At 44.4% G+C, this 20,021-nt stretch overlaps 1 protein-coding gene across 1 annotated transcript in view; it reads right to left on the reverse strand.

Moving 5' to 3' along the window:
- Positions 1-20,021, reverse strand: part of PITPNC1 (phosphatidylinositol transfer protein cytoplasmic 1) — a 100,808-nt gene that overhangs the window by 45,720 nt on the left and 35,067 nt on the right. The gene's annotated exons all lie outside the window — the stretch shown is intronic.

Genomic DNA, 20,021 nt, shown 5'->3' on the forward strand with positions numbered 1-20,021 from the left:
TGAGTCTGTATTTGTAAGTATATGCTAAGAATATACAGTTAATCTACTGCTTGCTTCCACAAATAAACAATTAATCTACTGCTTGCTTGTGCTGCCATACAAGGGCGTTTTAACCAGCAGGTGAACTCTACAAGGGACACAGGATTCTCCTGTCATGCTGACATAATGCCAAACAACGATGCCTTACAGAAAGACTCAGGGTAACTATTGCTGATCCCCCCAAACGGGAGTGCCAGCTCGTCAGAGAAACCTCCTGTAGATGCTAAGGCCTTCAAAAGAGAAGTCTGAGAAAAGTAATTTGGCAATATCATGAAAATGAATTTAAGCACTTGCATGATCTTTTTTTTCTGTAGGCTTCCAAGTCACTCAGGAAGCCAGAGCCCAGGGGGGTTGAGCTGAGGCTGCTATCATAGCAAAATAAATTGCTGCACCGGCAATTGATTTTGTTCTCAGGATGCCTGCATCTGCACCAGGGCTTCTGCCTCCAGAGAAATAGAACAGAAAGTGCAACCTTGAACCTTTGTTAGCAAAGGTTTCAGAGTAAACCTCCACTTCCCCATACATCTTCAGGGCTGAGATTTTCTCCTCACTTGATGCCTTTCCACATTCTTGATGTACCACAGTTCTTACAACAGCCTAGCCTTGGAGCTAGGCTGTGTTCTCCATTTGGGTGCCTCTCTCTCCTCCAGTAATTCATTTAGGCATGTACATGCTAATCACTTCCATCACATCAATCACTTCAAACACAAAGAACAACCTGTTAATTCGGAGAAAGGCTGAGTTGCCACACCAGCTGCCAAGTTCTGGCTCAGCTCAAGCAAACAAAAGGATAGCAACAGTCTGACCTCAGACAACTCTGAGATTCTGGTGGCTATTACACATTACAAACAGCAATCCCAACACCTAATTTAAAAAGCCCAAAATGACAAAAGAGAGTTAGCTGGGGAAAGAACACTCCAGACCATCACAGACCTTAACAACTGCCAACATCTGACTAAACAAAATGAAATGGAATAGGAGCACGGAGAGCTCTCAACTGGTTCTTAAATTCCACCTAAGCCCATCTCATTCCCCCACAGCAGGCAGAAGTCCACACCAAAGGAAGGACATTAGAACTTGGATCTTGCAAGATCATTCTCTTTGTGGACAGAGATCTCCCTTTTCCTGGAACAGAATGGACACCTCCTCCTTCCTTGACAGCGAAGCGAATGATTTGCATCCCAAAAACACCTTTCTGCTGGTAGTTCCAAAGTGCCTCAAGTTCCTAAGAAGGTTCTTTAGAGGCAAAAGGGTGCTCTAGGGGAAAGATGTACTTTGGACCTACTGTCCTCTCCTCTAACCTAATTAGGTAATTTCAGCAGCCTTCTTCCCATTACTTTTCTTCAAACATCTCACAATGAAGAACATAACCCACTCTGAAAACCTGTGGAACTGGTAAAAAGAGAGGACTAGAGCAAGAAGAAAAAAGAAGACACAGTTGCCATAAAGCTAGCAGGCATCATACAGGTCAGGTCAATTAACTGTGTGACCCTTGCAACACTGGAAAAAATTAGTAAACCTCTACCTAAGTACTGGCAAATTAGAAGTGCCTGGAAATATCAGTGCTGTGCACAGAATGTTTCTTCCTCCTCTCCCTTCTATTCATAATTAGAGAGAACTGATGACTTTTCTTACTAGAATGCTCATTCTTCCTATCCTATACAACTCTGGAGAATCTGCTCTCTCACTACCTAAAAATGTTCCTAAGCTAAGCTGATAAGCAGAGTAATCACTGAAAAGATAAGCAGAATAATGATATTTAAGCAATTTGCTGCTGCCTGTGTATTTGTCTTTCTCACCCCTGGTACTTCTTACACACAAATTGTCCCTATTTAAGAGATAAATCCTGAAATTATTTCTTAGTCTCCACTGAATCCTCCTCTGACTCACCATATTTCAGCATTCTATCCTATCTTCAAGGCTCTGAAGAGGTGCATCATACCTCACACATACCTTTTAACTAGTTCCATGCAAACCTGGAATGAATCATTGGTACACAGGGCTTGTGGAGAGAGGCAGTATATTGTATTTCATCAACTCATACAGCTGGAAAAAAGAGAACTTTCAGGCACATGAAGCTGTTCTCCAGGTCTGAAATCAAAGCACTGTACTTCAAAGCTGAATGCAAGCTGAGGGAAAATGCTTTGCCTTCAATTAGATATGTATCAATTAGACCACCTGAGAATACAGATGCTACTGCCTGTGGAGTGATAAGGATGTCAGAAAAGAGCAAAGGTGCTAAGGTGCTTATCTGCTAATGGAAAGAAAGAGATCAGTAATATATACACTGTGGAACTTGAATAGGTTAGGTGAGGAAAAGGGAGAGGAATTACAACTCGCCACAAACCCCAACATTTCTACTGTGATCTCTGCAGATGATTTTGTTATTCCTTAAAGTTATGACTTCTAATTGCCATGGACATCTCTGGCAAGTGCTTTGTAATTGCACAGATCACTGCATGCTTTGATTTCCTACTTCCCCATAGTGCTTCGCTGTTTTGCCTTCAGTTGTAAGGGACAGCTCAGTGTCTGCTGGAAATACTGGCTCAGAAACATCCCCATGAATGCGTGCTCAAACTGACAATGAACAATGGGCCTGCACTCAAGCACTCACCTGCTCCAGCACCACGATTCAGAGATGTCCAGCTACACCACCACATCTTTTGCTAACAGAGATTGGTGCTCTTGCACGGGCCCCTTCTGCCATAAACTGCTAACAAAACACCAAATCACAGTGCCTGGAACTCGAGGTGAGCACATGGGTAAGGGTGGCTAAGTGGCACTCTTCAGATGATGAGCACTGCTGTCAAGTGGAAACTGTTTTACAGATGTTGCACAGTCAATGCTTCAGGAAGGGTTCTGCTGCTCTGAGGAGATGCAAAATCACACTCCAGTCACGGAAGGTATCCAAGGCAGCTTAGAGTGGTGCTTGTCACTTGGGAGACGCCAAAGGAAACGGCACCACAAGCGGTGCTGGACAGCTCTTCTGCAGGGACCTCTCTGCTACTCATCTCTCCCCAGGCCGTGACTTCCAGCCTCCAGAAGTGACCCCAGCAAGTGCAAACAGCCACCTTTCTTACTGCTGGCATGATGTGCAGCCCTGTGAGAAAGCAGCTGTGTGCTGCCAAATAAAGGCACTTTTACACACACTCTAAAGCAGCTAACTTAGCTCTTCTATGTGTATTCATTTGTCTTTATCTGGCTCAGAAAATTTTGATGTCATTCCAGAGCAGGATGACCAAAAGAATTACAGTACTGTACTAGAAGAGAGCACACACAACTATTATTTCAGATCAAGTAAGTGTATGCTTAAATTGACATGAGTAAAATGCAAAGCAAAGATGTAGCTTTTAGAACTTGCTGAAAATTAAATGCCTGGAGAAAAAAAAGTCACCACTTTTTCTAAGTTCCTATTGGTCTTGTGGAGAAATATCCCTTAAGAAAGACTTTACAGCAGTAACCAACACTCATTACTCCTGCCAGGGTAAACTGATGTGCCGCTGCTACTTGTATTGCTCTACCACAATCTGAATTTCCATGTAAGATCATTTTCCAAGATCGTTTTCCAAGACCATTTCAAGGAAGTCAGAATTTGACTCCAGAGAAAAGCTCTTTGTTGGAAAACTTTTCAGTTTAGTAGGGGAAAACTTCTTCAATACCAAAGGAAGAAATTCAACAAACAAATGCTCTGAAAGTGGAGTTAGAGCTTTCTAAAGATATTGCCTCGTGGCTTTTGTAGCAGAGTTGATGTTTCTCAACTCATAATGAGTTGGGCATTGTCTCAGTGGTGATTTCTCTTTTCCTTCAACAGGCAGATGGTGTTTGCCTATTGGGAGTTTAGTCACACAAGAAATGAGGTTTATGTTAGCAACAGCATCATGATGGGCAATCTGATTTGATTTAAAATTGTAAGTGAGACTAGGATCACTTTTTTGTGTTCTTGAGATAGGAGGGGGGGGGAAAAAGAGGTAGGAAGGAGTCCACCCTACACATCTGAGGGAGATGGGCTGAGGGAGCTGGGGTTGTTTAGCCTGGAAGAGGCTTGGGGGTGACCTCATTGCTGTCTACAACTACCTGAAGGGAGGCTGTAGCCTGGTGGGGGTCAGTCTCTTCTGCCAGGCAAGCAGCAACAGAACAAGGGGACACAGTCTCAAGTTGTGCCAGGGTAGGTCTAGGCTGGATGTTAGGAGGAAGTTGTTGGCAGAGAGAGTGATTGGCATTGGAATGGGCTGCCCAGGGAGGTGCTGGAGTTGTCATCTCTGGAGGTGTTGAAGCCAAGCCTGGATGAGGCACTTAGGGCCATGTTCTGGTTGATTGGACAGGGCTGGGTGCTAGGTTGGAGTGGATGAGCTGGGAGTTCTCTTCCAACCTGCTTGGTTCTATGATTCTATGGTCTTTCACTGGGAGAACTCCCATTGTCTTCAGCAGAAGCTGCACAAGAAATCCTTGTACAAACATGTCTGATTTTTTTTCTTTCAGACTGACTACTGTTCAGTTTTTGATCTAATACTGCTTTTAGAGTACAACCTTTCACACTCCACAAGGAATCTAAAAGCAACATTCTCTCAAAGGAGAAATTATTCTCAAGGTATCCATAGTCTGAAACGTTCATGCCAGTCCTTGAAGTTATCTGAATGCTCACAGAAAATGTAACAGGTTTATCACTGCCTGCATCTTCCATGGCAATTTTCACAGGCGAAAGAATTGTTCTTAACCCTTTCATCTATGCTGACATTTTCATAACTAGCCCAAACCATCAGGGAAGGTGCTGCCACTTCAGTTAATGCCATTTATCCTTTAAGTCAGCAGTGAGATCCCTCCCTGCAGTCAGAAGCTGGAGTCCAGGAGATGCTGAATGTCTTTTATACCTATTAAAGGTGAGGATTGTTCGATGTGCTGCATTTTGACAATGGAAAGCATTTCTCACACAGTGATTCATGCTAAAATATGTCAGTGGCTGCTGGTCCTGTTCTCAGAAAGTCACAACAAAAATGGAAAACCAGCTACAACCAAACTGAAACAGGTCTGTGCTTATGCACAAAGGTGCTGCTTTGCATGGGCAGCTGCAAAGGGCAAAATCTTGCCTCTGTGGGTGGCAAAAGTTTTTTGTCACTGACCTCAGCTTAGTAAAGATTTTCCTCTGGCAAGAAAACAGAACCAATCGACATTAGAGGTGCTGTCTGGCTGGCTACACTGAATCCAAGGACATTGATTACAGCAAAACAGTAGCACTTTGATTAAAGAATTCTAGTTTGTAGAATGCTGTCTCATTAACTGAAAACCGTCTTCAAAGTGGCTGACATGTTTCTGGTTTATTTTCAAGTCAGAGACTCTGGAAGACTTTCTGTGCTCCTTGGTTGAATGTGTTCCAAGGCTTCATTTCAGGTCATTTTTTTAAACTAAGAAGATGAAGAGCAATATTATTCAGCTCTTGTATAATAATTTCCATCCTTAGAATTATCTAAAATAAATTCAGACTATTCCTCAAAGTCTCCCCATGAATCACAGAATCAACCAGGTTGGAAGAGACCTCCAAGATCAGCCAGTCCAACCTAGCACCCAGCCCTATCCAATCAACCAGACCATGGCACTAAGTGCCTCATCCAGGCTTTGCTTCAACACCCCCAGGGACGGTGCCTCCACCACCTCCCTGGGCAGCCCATTCCAATGCCAATCACTCTCTCTGCCAACAACTTCCTCCTAACATCCAGCCTAGACCTACCCTGGCACAACTTGAGACTCTGTCCCCTTGTTCTATTGCTGGTTGCCTGGGAGAAGAGGCCACCCCCCACCTGGCTACAGCCTTCCTTCAGGTAGTTGTAAACAGCAATGAGGTCACTCCTGAGTGTCCTCTTCTCCAGGCTGCACACCCCCAGCTCCCTCAGCCTCTCCTCATAGGGTTTGTGTCCAAGCCATTCACCAGTTTTGTTGCCCTTCTCTGGACACCTTCCAGCACCTCAACATCTCTCTTGAATTGAGAGGCCCAGAACTGGACACAGCACTCAAGGTGTGGCCTGACCAGTGCTGAGTACAGCAGAAGAACAACCTCCATTGTCCTGCTGCCCACACTGTTCCTGAGCCAGGCCAGGATGCCACTGGCTCTCCTGCCCACCTGGGCACACTGCTGCCTCATCTTCAGCCTACTATCTATCAGCACCCCCAGGTCCCTTTCCTCCTGGCTGCTTTCCAGCCACTCTGCCCCCAGGTAAGCTACTTGTCTGACAGCAATGTTACAGAGATGGTTTATGTCTGAAATAACTGGTTTGAAAACGTAGCTGCTTGAGTAAATATGACTGAAGTCTCCTATTGTGTGTTTTGTTTTGATTTGCATTGTTTCCAGGTTTCGGCCAAGCCCTAAACCCCACACTGCCATCAATATGTGAAGTTTACCATCTGATATTGAAGATAGGCAAAGGAAGCATTAGCCTTATTTTAGAGTTAACTGAAACAAAAATTAACACCACAAACTTAAAAAGGAATGTCTGGGAGAGAAGGCTTTTAGCCTCAATGCAGTGATTTCCAGCTCAGTGCTCTTACCACAGGCACACCTGTCATTTCTTTTTTCAGTTCCAACCAGTAATTACACAAACAGAAGTGGCTTCTCTTATCTCACTCTCTGACTGTAAATCCTTCATGTTATTATTATTAGACATCATTCCAGCTGCCTTCTGAAATGGGTGAGGCCTAATGCATCCTCATGCTCACCTGGAGGTCAAGGAAGAGTCCTCCCATGGGCAACTGCACCACTGGCTGATGGAGCACCCAGACTGTGCCTTTTGATCTCCACACTTGTGGAGATGATGACTTAGAGCTATTAAGAATAATATGAGAAAGATCTTTTCCATGACACAAGCTGCAGGTACTGGCAAGGTGATTTGTTCTCCCTGCTATTAACAGTCCCAAGATTGGGTTTATCTAGCACAGAAGAATGTGCAATTTCATAGACTCATGGAACAGCTTAGGTTGGAAGGGACCATACTGGGGGATAGTAGCTCCTACTTGGCCTGCTTTCTGAATTAGAGTTTTGTTTCAATTGGACTTCTGGCTCTGAGAGCTGCTACAGTGTAAGCATAGAATCATAGAATCCTAGAATCAGTTAGGATTGGAAGGAACCACAAGGATCAGTCAATTCCAACCCTCCTGCCATGCCCAGGGACACTCTACCCTAGAGCAGGCTGCCCACAGCCTCAGCCAGCCTGGCCTTAAACACCTCCAGCCATGGGGTCTCAACCACTTCCCTGGGCAACCCATTCCAGCCTCTCACCACTCTCATGCTCAACAACTTCCTCCTCACCTCCAGGCTGACTCTCCCCATCTTCAGCTTTGCTCCATTCCCCCCAGTCCTGGCACTCCCTCACAGCCTAAAAAGTCCCTCCCCATTTTTTTTGTAGCCCCCTTCAGATCCTGGAAGGCCACAAGAAGGTCACCTGGGAGCCTCCTCTTCTGCAGCCTGCACAGCCCCAACTCTTTCAGTCTGTGCTCACAGCAGAGCTGCTGCAGCCCTCTGAGCATCCTCCTGGCTCTGCTCTGGACACACTCCAGCATCTCCACATCGCTCTTGTCATAGCGGCTCCAGAGCTGGATGCAGTACTCCAGAGAGGCTCTCACCAGACCACACTAGGGGGGAAGAATCACCTCCCTCAACCTGCTGCCTACACTTCTCCTGCTGCAGCCCAGGCTCTGCTTGGCTTTCTGGGATGCAAGTGCACACTGCTGGCTCATGTTGAGCTTCTTGTCCACCAGCACCCCCAAGTTCTTTCCTCAGGGCTGCTCTCCAGCCACTCACTGCCCAGCCTGGATTTGTGCTTGGCATTGCCTTGACCCAGCTGCAGGACCTTGCACTTGGTCTTGTTGAACCTCATGAAGCTGGCTTGTGCCCACTTCTCCAGCCTGTCAAGGTCTCTCTGGATAGCATCAGAAGTGGCAACAGAAGTGCCTGTCTTCCCATTCACCACCACCTCCAGGTTTTACTGCAGGACAGTGCTATGGAAAGAAATCAGGAAATCTGTCAGACTTGGAATCACTGCAGAGTAAAGCCTAAATTTCTGTTGAGATGCTGATGCCGTCCCTTTGGCAGAATGTCCACTGCTTCAGCACAGCACAAATGAGGGAACCAACCCTACTTGCACAGTAATTTGCCTGTCCAGTAGCCCTTATGCAGGGAAACACAGAATGAGCTGTCAGAAAGCACCAGGACTTTCTGAACTGGCACACAATTACTGGTGTAAAGCATCTTCATTTAAAAACCCAGCCTGATGAACAAGGCCTATGGAAAATTTGAGCAGAAAGGCTACACCAACTAGAAACATCTAGGTTCTAAAATCTGAATGCAAATAGAACACACTGTCGTGATTTGAGGCCTTAAAAAGCAAAACAAGCCCTTCAGTGGTACAAAGGTCACTTAACTCTAGCAATATCTAAAGACTCTGACTGGTTAAAATTCAGAGCTGAGCTTGAGACTTTTCTTTCAATGAGTCCCTGCATGCCTCTGTGATTCACAACACACCACACATCTGGGACTCGCATCAGCAGTCTTTAGCATTGCCCAAACTCATGGGAAAGTGCTTCTGCAGCCTCACAAACAAACAGTTGCAGCAGGAAGAGTTGACTTTTGCGTGCTGTGAAGTGCAGTTCTTACTGCTTTCATGTTTGCTTTGCCTTTTCAAGGAAGAAATTATATCCTTAAGATACTTGATCTGTTTAAATTCCCGTGCATGACAGATCAGCAGCAACATACTGAACGTTCAGAGGGGCAGTATCCTCTCCTGCTATCTTCAGCTAAAGACACATGGCTCACTCTAAATTTGCAGTATCCTGGCACGTGATGGCTTACAACCTAAGCAAGTGACACTGAAATCAAGAGGATCAGGTCCAGATCCCTGGTTAATAGGTGCACAATGAGAATGCAAATAAAGGAAGATTAAGTTGCAAATTTTCTGCTTTCATGCAAATGTTTTGCCCAATATAGCTCATGTCCTGTTGAAACGGAGTCATTTTGTGTTTCTGCACCAGCTGTGCCATTGAGCAGAGCCAGCTGTTTGCCAGCAGTGTACCAGCTCAGACAAATCTGAGGAGTATGAGCAATATTTTACAGTGAGTCAGCTGCTTCATTCTTTCAGCCGTTTCCACTGCCTGCTTTTTACATCAATCCTGGGAATGTGCTGGCTTTGTATTTCTGAAGACACAACTATTTCCTACAGAGGATGCACAAACATTTTCAGGAGGCTGCCTAAAATGTCCTCTGTGCACCAAACCCAGAAAGAACAGCTACAAAGGACTTACTACGTTGCTTGCCCACTTACAACCAGTCGGTCAGCAACACTACTGAAACGCTCTTCACATCTCCTGCTCCCTCTTTATGAGTAGCTGCCTGTGATTAAGCCACAAATCTGCCATGCCTTAATTACAGTTTATTGCTTTTCAGGCACAATTCACTTTTGCCTTACCATGCAAAACTGGCTTGATAACTATCAAATAGTACTGATGTTCTGCTCCCAACACAATAAAAAAAACCCATATTTTATTTGCTGACCACGATTCATTCATGAGGTGGCTGTTAATTTGAAGGCTCAAGGAGCTATTAACTGATTCTCCTAAAATTTTAACTTGGAATGTAGTAAAATGAAGGAAAATGTCAACATTTTTTGTAGAGGTTACTCAAGGTTTTTTTTCAGTGACACAAACTGTTCCTGATGTTCCAGGAAAAGTCTATTTCCATTTCAGATCACAGAATCATAGAATCAACCAGGTTGGAAAAGATCTCCAAGCTCATCCAGTCCATCCTAGCACCCAGCCCTGTCCAATCAACCAGACCATGGCATTAAGTGCCTCATCCAGTCTTGTCTTGAACACCTCCAGGGACAGAGACTCCACCACCTCCCTGGGCAGCCCATTCCAATGCCAATCACTCTGACAACAACTTCTGCATAACATCCAGCCTAGACCTTCCCTGGCACAGCTTGAGACTGTGTCCCCTTGTTCTGTTGCTGCTTGCCTGGGAGAAGAGACCAACCCAGCTGGCTACAACCTCCCTTCAGGTAGTTGTAGACAGCAATGAGCGCTGCCCTGAGCCTCCTCTTCTGCAGGCTGCACACCCCCAGCTCCCTCAGCCTCTCCTCACAGGGCTGTGCTCCAAACCCCTCACCAGCCTTGCTGCCCTTCTCTGGACACCTTCCAGCACCTCAACATCTCTCTTGAATTGGACACAGCACTCAAGGTGTGGCCTGAGCAGTGCTGAGTACAGCAGAAGAACAACCTCCATTGTCCTGCTGGCCACACTGCTCCTGAGCCAGCCCAGGATGCCATTGGCTCTGCTGCCCACCTGGGCACTGCTGCCTCATCTTCAGCTCCTCTCTACCAGCACCCCCAGGCCCTTTTCTGCCTGGCTGCTGTCCAGCCACTCTGTCCCCAGCCTGTAGTGCTGCTTGGAGTTGTTGTGGCCAAAGTGCAGAACCCTGAACTTAGCCTTGTTAAATCTCATCCCATTTGCCTCTGCCCACCCATCAGGAAAAGTCAGAATGGGAAAGTGTAGGCTTCCTTCCTGATCCCTTCCCTGGGTGCCTGAGAGTGCACCAGCCCTGCACACAAGGTGCCACCCGAATCTGGTTTGCCCATAGTGAAAAGTCACATCCCCCACGGATTAGTGATGGTGATGCTTCCCTTATTAAACCAGGCAGCAAAACCTCTTCGGTGTTTTTCCATTAAAATAAACAACATTTAGGGGGAGGAAGGGGGAAAGTGAAGCCACTAAACTTGTGTGCCATGCATATTAAAGGCATTAGTGTTGGCTAAAGAAAGGAAGTGCTGTGGTCTGCCAGACGTGCAATGCATCAATGGGCCTGAGGCACGAAGCTGGGTTTGGACGTAAAGGTTAACGTCTCTGAAGCATTGGATTATTAAACATTGATTCATCACAATACAGCTCAGTTTAGGCTGGCAGTGGTCAGAGTTGGACACATCCCCCCTGAGCCTCTTGAAATTCAGTGCAGTGCACAAGCAGACTTGGGAGTTAGGTTTATCTGTCACAATGAAAGGACTGCACAGGTGTGCATCTATCCACACTTCTGGAAATGATGCTTCTCTTTTTGCACAGCTAATGGCATTGGCTCAATGTTTTAAGTAGAACTTCTTTCTCCTCAGGCTTGTTTTCTTTAATTACTCTTCTTTGGTAATTACTCATTTTTGTGACTTATCAAAATCTCTGTCATGCCAAAAACATCAACTGTCAAGTACAGAGAATGTCTGCTTGCAAACTTTTGAGTTTATAGAAGAACCAAAGAGACCACAAAGAATCCCACTCTACAACGGCGTCTTTTGGCAAGTAAGTTCCTTGTGGTGCATTTTAGGCAATATAATTCTGCTTGTACATGTGAAAAAGGAGAACTTTCTTAAGGTATGCAATCTAAACTGAAGAAAAAAAACAAACCTGGGCACCAGAATTTCCTACTTACTATTCACAAGCTGAACAAGGCAAATCCAACCTGTCCTCTTGTGTCTTCTTCAGAAGAAAGCTAAATTTTGTTTGCTACTTCCAATGAAACAAAAATGTGTTCCCAGCCCAGAATGTTTCCTTTGATTATCACAATCATAGAATTAACCAGGTTGGAAGAGACCTCCAAGATCATCCAGTCCAACCTATCACCCAACCCTATCCAATCAACTAGACCATGGCAATAAGTGCTCCATCCAGGTCTTTTTTGAACACCTCCAGAGATGGCAACTCCACCACCTCCCTGGGCAGCCCATTCCAATGGCAACACTTTGCCTTACTTTCTGATCCTCTAAAAGAAAACTGATTTCAATTTGATTTTAAAACTCCCTTGTTTTAGTCTAGCATCCTGAAGATAAATATAATGTTTGATACAATTCTGTGTCTGCAAATAGTTGGAGGTCACTCCTACATCTCTGCATCCAACCTAGAGATTGGGGTGATGAAAACATTATGGGTATCTAAAGTCATCTGATGGAAGGAAGTACATGAGAGCAAGGCTTGAATTATGTAAGAAGGAAATTAAGACATAACTTTCTTCCTCATTCCCAGATTGATAAAATACACTGAAATCTCAAAACCAATACCAAAAAAAAGATAAAATGTTTCCATTTTAGGTCATTAGAACAAACATTTGCAGATTAAGCAACTACTCTGTAAATCTGCAGGTGCCACCCCCGCACCTACCCATGCTGAAATAAGTCACTGCTGTAGCAGCTCCTTTAGCGCTGATGCCTTTTTTACAAGCATGAAGTCTCTAATACACGTAGTAAGTACTTTTAGGGTAGAAATCTGTTTGCTTGCTACTGACTTATGGAAAATCCAAACTGAAGCCAAATAAACTCTTGGGCCAGAAACCTGGAGTTGGCTGCAGAGCGCAAGGCAAGTGTGACATCTGCGGAGTGCACATGCTGCAGAAGTGAATATGCTCGGGACAATATGTGCCTGCCACCTTATGTCTCTGCAGTAATTACAGGATGCAGACCCTTTCCCTGACAACTTTTCCCCCCGTGAAGGTGCAAGCACTTTTACAACACACAGATGAGCAGAGCTGCTGCTTTCCAGCACAGCAAAGAACGGAAGCACTGACGTAAGTCCGAGCAGAATTTCCAGGAAGGACTACATTCCTGACTGACTGACAGGCTCCAAAGCTCCCAGATAGACATTCTTTCAATACCACATGTAGAACAGGGGAAAGGGAGGATGAAGGCAAAGAATTACTGCCAGTGGACTCTAGAGGCTTAATTCAATTCTATCATAATCCAGAAATGTGAAGCTGTATGGGCTCCAGATGTTTTTGACAGATGGTGTCACGGCATTACGCATGCTACCCGTGCTTATCTGGCTTTACTGACCAATGTCAGATCCTAAACAAATCCTTTAGAGGAAAACCTAGAACACTGCAAACACCACCAGCATCTCCCCTGGAGGAGAACCCAGAAGCCGGGCAGAGGGAATCACAGAATCAACCAGGTTGGAAGAGACCTCCAAGATCATCCAGTCCAACCTAGCACCCAGCCCTGTCCAGTCAACCAGAACATGGCACTAAGTGCCCCAGCCAGGCTTTGCTTCAACACCCCCAGGGACGGTGACTCCACCACCTCCCTGGGCAGCCCATTCCAATGCCAATCACTCTCTCTGACAACAACTTCCTCCTAACCTGGAGGAGGTTGGCCTAGACCTCCCCGGGCACAACTTGAGACTGTGTTCCCTTGTTCCATTGCTGGTTGTCTGGGAGAAGAGACCAACCCCACCTGGCTGCAGCCTCCCTGCAGGGAGTTGTAGACAGCAATGAGGTCACCCCTGAGCCTTCTCTTCTGCAGGCTGCACACCCCCAGCTCCCTCAGCCTCTCCTTATAGGGTTTGTGTTCCAGGCCCTTCACCAGCTTTGTTGCCCTTCTCTGGACATGCTCCAGCACCTCAACATCTCTCTTGAATTGAGGGGCACAGAACTGGACACAGTACACAAGCTGTGGCCTGAACAGTGTTGAGTACAGGGGCAGAAGAACCTCCCTTGTCCTGCTGGCCACACTGCTCCTGAGCCAGGCCAGGATGCCATTGGCTCTCTTGGCCACCTGGGCACACTGCTGCCTCATCTTCAGCTACTGTCCACCAGCACACCCAGGTCCCTTTCTGTCTGGCTGCTCTCAGCCACTCTGTACCCAGCCTGTAGCGCTGCTTGGAGTTGTTGTGGTCAAAGTGCAGAACCTTGCACTTGACCTTGTTAAATCTCATCCCATTGGCCTCTGCCCACCCATCCTGTCTGGCCAGGGCTCTCCTACCTTCCAACAGATCAACACCTGCTCCTAGCTTGGTGTCATCTGCAAACTTACTGAGGAGGTACAGAAAACTACATCAAAACTGCAGATTTCAACCAGTGCAGAAGAATACACAGGTTCCTTGTACTTATGAAGATGATGAGAGAAATAAAACCTTCTAAACCACGTTGGACAGTGCATAAATGGAGAAAACCCTGCTACCAAAACCTCAAAGGCCATTTCCTTCCATGTGCATTTTTCATTACCATTATCTGCAAAATGCAGAGATGATTTTAAAGCTGACATCAAAATAATGCCCACTGTCTGCCATACCACATCATAAAAATGCAACAGAATTATTCTGGTGAATGCAGCACAGTGAAAGACTGCAAACCAACTTACAACCATTGCATTAAAACCTCAAACATTTATGAGGGCGCGAACATAAACCCTTCAAAACTTCACAAGGGCAAAATACATCATTATAGATGCAGAAAGTTTCCCTTCTCTAAGGAAGTTACCCATATTGAGTTAAGTGCCAATGCTTGGATTAAATGGGATATAATTCCTCATGCTTTTACAGTGATAAATACCTCTATATTCTGCAGAGGTACCTACAGCCTGGTGATCCAGGAGCTGTAAATCACAGCTGGCAGTTTATCAGTGAAGACATGCAGCATGTAAGAGAAATCAGTGCTACAAATGGAGTCCTGACAATATACCAGGGAACTAAAACACTCCTCTAGGACAGATTTTCCTGCCCTAGCTCTGCTGGGTATCAGCAATAATGGAAACAGTCACCAGTGACAGCAGAAGGAGTAGTTCTTTCCTAGTTCTGTGCTGGACTGTGCGCTCTCCTCAGTACTTTGCACACCGTAAGTATCAGATGAAATGATTTCTCAATACTTCTGAGTGGGACTACCTTTCTTTCCACCATAAAGAGTCTTCTTTGGTGTTGAGACTTTCTGCTACAAGGAAGTTTCCAAGAGGCCACTTTGGCTGGCAAGACTCTCCTGGTGACTACAGGGAGCTCTGTATGTAAGTGAACAAAGGGCTTTGCTGCACTTCTGCTCCAAAGTTAACCACTTCCTCATTAGCTGGAGCCAGCTGCGTCATTTGGAACAGATGCTTTGAGTATAGGAGTTCATGGTGTACAGTAGCACCAGGGAATAAAGCTGAAAAGCATAACAACAGAATGTATAAATAGATATGATCTCTTCAGAGACAACCTGGTTCTCTTCCTCCAGTCCTTCAGACCACAGCACAGCGCTCTGCCATAGCCATGTGATTAAAGTTTGCGCCAGCATTCTGGGCTGTAATCTGCTATCAGAGACATGTTGAAAATGGAAAACACAAAGCTCAAAGGCTTTAAATGCAGACACATCTTTAAAAGTCAAGAGAATTAATCTGAAGCATTCTGCTGTAGACCTCAATAACTAAAAAACAACCAAAAACACAGGCACACAAAAGCTAAACAAAGAAAACCTCTCTGTCTAAAAATACAGCTACAAAGACATCATTGCTTCCTTTCCTGCTACTCCACAGCCTTCTACTACCCAAACAACAAACTCTCAACCAGTCATTGGTTTGGACTCACAGAGAGGAAGTGGTTGCTGTAGCAATGGCAACCCAGTGAAAGCCCTTTCTGCAAGGCACTCGTTTTTTATAGCATGCAGAAAGAACAGAGAGCAAGAGCACAAACTGGTTGCAGGCTGACATAGTTTGACCTTCCTCTAGCTCCTCATCTGCTTGCTTGTTACTTTTTATCAAAACAAAGAATTTGGACAAGTTTATAGAATCCTACATGGCTGTAAATTACTCCTCAGCAAGTGCCAAAAGGTTTAATGAAAGGAAGAGATGGAGGAAAATATTCAAACTGAATTTCACTGAAGATGTCCATGCCCAAACTGGTCTCACGGGTTAGTCAGTAACCAAATTTTAGTCTAATATGGTTTTAAACATCTGGGGTTCAGTCAAACATTCACAACAGCACACAGCAGTTCTTACACCTCAAACATTGTTTGTATGCTGTTGGATGGTTTCTACCATTTCTACAGGCACATGGCAGTGAAACATTCTAATGAAAGAATTTCCTCTAAAAGCTTCATGAGTTATCAGTGTGGTAACTGTGAACCAGCTAATGCTAAACTGTAACTCAGTGCTTTACAGCTCAAAGTCTAAGCAAAAGTATGTGGAAGAACTGCCTGACAAATGTTGTTTTTTGCCTCCTGTTCGGTGTGGAGTGCACGAATTCTCCTGAGAGGCAGATAACCATCTGGGCAGGCAGCACTCTGAATTCCTCACTGCCATGGCTGAACTGCTACCCAGCACCTCAGACAGGCAAGTTAAAGCTACACAGTGTCACAGCACTGCAGGCAGATTCTTCAGCTGCCTCTTCCTTGATCATCAGGACCTGATATACCTGCTTCCCAACCCTGCATTATCAAAGCAACCCGGCCATGGAGACAACCAGGCTAAGCACTACTACAATCTTTTCTTCTATTCAGGATGCATACAATTAGTTAAAACAAATGAATTAATGCCTAAATTCTGCTCTTTGATTGAAAGGCTGCTAATGAGAAATTTGCTGTCTTAAGTGGTCACAACAGCTACTGAGAGCCAGCCACCAGTTTGGCTCTGTGGGAAGCTTGCTGTGTGACTTCTGTTGGAGCCAAATGGTTGCCTTGCTGCAAGCACAAATGCTGACAAGTAGGGCAATATGTGGGAAGGAATCTGGCATTTCCAGTGGGATGCATGCATGTGCACAAGCACTTCAGGCTTTATATACTAGAATTGTACTCTGGTTGACTCTACTGAACCTGCCAGGTGCCCATCTTTCTCTCATGATTCTGGATAGCTCAATAGCCACCTGACAGAATCCAGATGTCCAAACAACTCACACCAAATAAACAACTAAGATGCATAAGGTGAGCTTAGACAGGAAGAGCCCCCCCAAATAAACAACTAAGATACACAAGGTGAGCTTACTTTAGACAGAAAAAGCACCCCCAAATAAACAACTAAGAGACATAAGGTGAGCTTATTTAGACAGAAAAAGCACCCCCAAATAAACAACTAAGAGACATAAGGTGAGCTTACTTTAGACAGAAAAAGCACCCCCAAATAAACAACTAAGAGACATAAGGTGAGCTTATTTAGACAGAAAAAGCACCCCCAAATAAACAACTAAGAGACATAAGGTGAGCTTATTTAGACAGAAAAAGCACCCCCAAATAAACAACTAAGAGACATAAGGTGAGCTTACTTTAGACAGAAAAAGCACCCCCAAATAAACAACTAAGAGACATAAGGTGAGCTTACTTTAGACAGAAAAAGCACCCCCAAATAAACAACTAAGATACATAAGGTGAGCTTACTTTAGACAGAAAAAGCACCCCCAAATAAACAACTAAGAGACATAAGGTGAGCTTACTTTAGACAGAAAAAGCACCCTAGGTATTCCAGAAGAAATATTATCAATAGGTATCTACATCTAACTGGCATTCCAGAACAGATATTATTAGATATTAACAATAGAGAACAGAACAGATGACACAGTGGTCTCAAAAATAATTCATGCCAAAAGGGGAGGGAGAAAGCTTTTAAAATAACCCCAAACTCTTTTTGGTTGCAACTTGTTTCTTTAAATTGCAAAAAATCAGTAAATATTATTTAAAATATAAAAGATGTTCAAAGCCAGGCTCAAACACAGAAAAGGACTCAGTGTTGACAAAGTTGATTTAGGAAAAGCAAAGATGCATTCAAGGCTGCTGGATGACAACAGAGTGTTTTTATGTCATTTTCCCATGGCACTTAGTGATATTAAAACTAGAGAGACTGGGAAGCATGACAGATTGTTGCTTTATTTTCTTATTCTTTCATTAATTTCTAACACACAAACACATAATGACCATCACCAGAGAACACAAAAGCTTAGATCTGACAACCAAACCAGCCTTCCAAAAGGGCAGGGTGTTTCATTCAATTTAACTTAGTGCAGGGTCAGAGCTCTTCTTTCACAGCTCAGGGCATTCCCACCGCCTAGTTCTTTCTGAATTGCTGAGAACAACTAGGAGATTTGTACTATGGCACCTGAATTATAAAGTGTGGAAAAGGGGAAATGAAGTAAATTTCAGCTTTGGATTTGCCTTTCCTAGTTTTTCCTGTATTACCTGGCTATATTGCCTTAACACCAGAGAATTCCACATATAGCAAATATGTGTCACTGTTCCCTCCCCTTGGTACTGCTAGATTTAGCTGATCCAGCTCTCATATCAGACTTCCAGCTTCCTCAACTGTTTTTTTTCTAATGTACAGAATATGGTAGAGAGAAAAAAAGATGACTACACAGCATTACAGATCTGATAGCCTCTTGGTGGCCTCCAAACAAAATTTAGGAGAGATGGACTGCCAATTGGACTCTGCCAACTGCAGCTGAGTCCCTGAAGGTCAAATTGGAGGAGCAAGCTTTCTGTAGGCTGCTTTAATTTGGAAAGGCTGTTTCCTGAGAAAAGACCTTACGTTCCTCATATAAGCCACAACATATGCTACAGAAAGAGACACAACATTCTCCCCTCCAGTCAGGTTTGCATTTGAGGCTCGCTATTTATACTGCTATTCTAGTTCTCTACTCCACCGCAGAGCCCCAGCAACCCCAGCGATCTGACAGATGACTTTCCTGTCTCAAAGACAGACAGAATGATTAAAGATTCATTCATATGAATAAATGTCTATGAAGGATCGAGTTGCCTAATTAGTTTTTCTTGACCTGTGGAAACGAAAGGATAATTCGGTAACTTCATTACATCAGGAAGATAAAGCTAGCATTGGTTTGCTACTTAACTCCTCAAGGCAGGGCTGAAACACTGCACTGTTCTTTGCAATTCTATTTTTCAGATGATTTTCTTGCCCTCTCTCTCTTGGTGAGATTTCTACCACAGAACTAGCAACCTTTACAAAATGGAAGCTTTTATCTCTGCAGCTGAGGTGCGTGTGAAGCGAGTCTGACATGAATCGGTTTCCTTCGTGACAGTACCTTTGCCACGTGATGAACTGAAAGATGTCACTACGGTTTTACTACTTCAGCTGCTTGAGGACATACATTCAGGGCAACACCAGTGCACAATGTGCATGTTCTCAAGTCCAGAAGTGCAAACAATCCCAAAGGGAAACTTGCAGAGACATGCTTGCCTCTCCATTCATCTACAGATCAAACGCTCCATTAAAGCCATCTGACTGACATTTCTCCTTCCCAAGCGCCAGTAAACGACTTCTCCGGTTACCGTCGGACATTGCCTCTAAAATCATTTTCTAGATGTCACAACGACCTCATGGAAATTCCTAAAATTGCAGTTGCCCCTGCAAGACTATAAACCCACAAATAAAAATGTAGTAGTATTTTATCCTGTCAGAAATGCACTAAAGCCTAGAGGAAATCCATCGCAGAGCCTCTCGGAGAGCATCAACAGCTTCAAGATCTGTGTGAATGGCTAGTGAGAAGGTCAAAGAAGTGGAACAACCTGAGGTGTTCTCAAAATGAAAGATGAGGGGTGTTTTCAGAAGGTTATGAAGAGGATGCTGCAAGAAGATGAGATTTAGAGGCCAGCAAATAATTAAACTACAGAAGAACATCAAAATAATACAAGACAATAGAGACATTTCCTGCAGCGCAAGCTCAGTGTGGGCTAATTTGTTTGGCTGCATTGCCCTGGGCTACCATGGCTGGATTCTCTCCAAGAGCCAGGCTTAACATTTGCAGATAATCCAGGTGCAGATAACTGCCTGCAACACTGCACTCAAAAGTGTACCTACACTCTAACCTCCTTCTTAACTTCTGCCAATTTTGACTTTTGTTTTATCATTACTTTTTTTGGAATGAAACAATAAAGCAGCTTACAACTGAAGCCAAATAACCACTCTCATCTCCTACTGATCTCTACTTGACTTCAAGACAGCCACTGTCTAGATGAATCTGGCCCAGAATATCAGAAGCAGCTGGCAGCTCCACTTCATACAATATTGGTCTGACAACAATTTCAGTGAAGCCAGTCTGGTGAACGTGTCGTGTACTTCCTAGCTGTGCTGTTTATATTCCAAGCAATGATGTTGATGCTGTATCAGGTCATTGCCAGCTAAGTAAAACACAAGTTTACATTACCATCAACTACTTATTTTAACATTTACAAAGGCAGAATATTGTGTAAATAAGTAGCAGTATTTTTCTGATAACAAAAAAA

Source organism: Pogoniulus pusillus, chromosome 11 (assembly GCF_015220805.1).
Source record: "Pogoniulus pusillus isolate bPogPus1 chromosome 11, bPogPus1.pri, whole genome shotgun sequence".
Taxonomy (NCBI): domain Eukaryota; kingdom Metazoa; phylum Chordata; class Aves; order Piciformes; family Lybiidae; genus Pogoniulus; species Pogoniulus pusillus.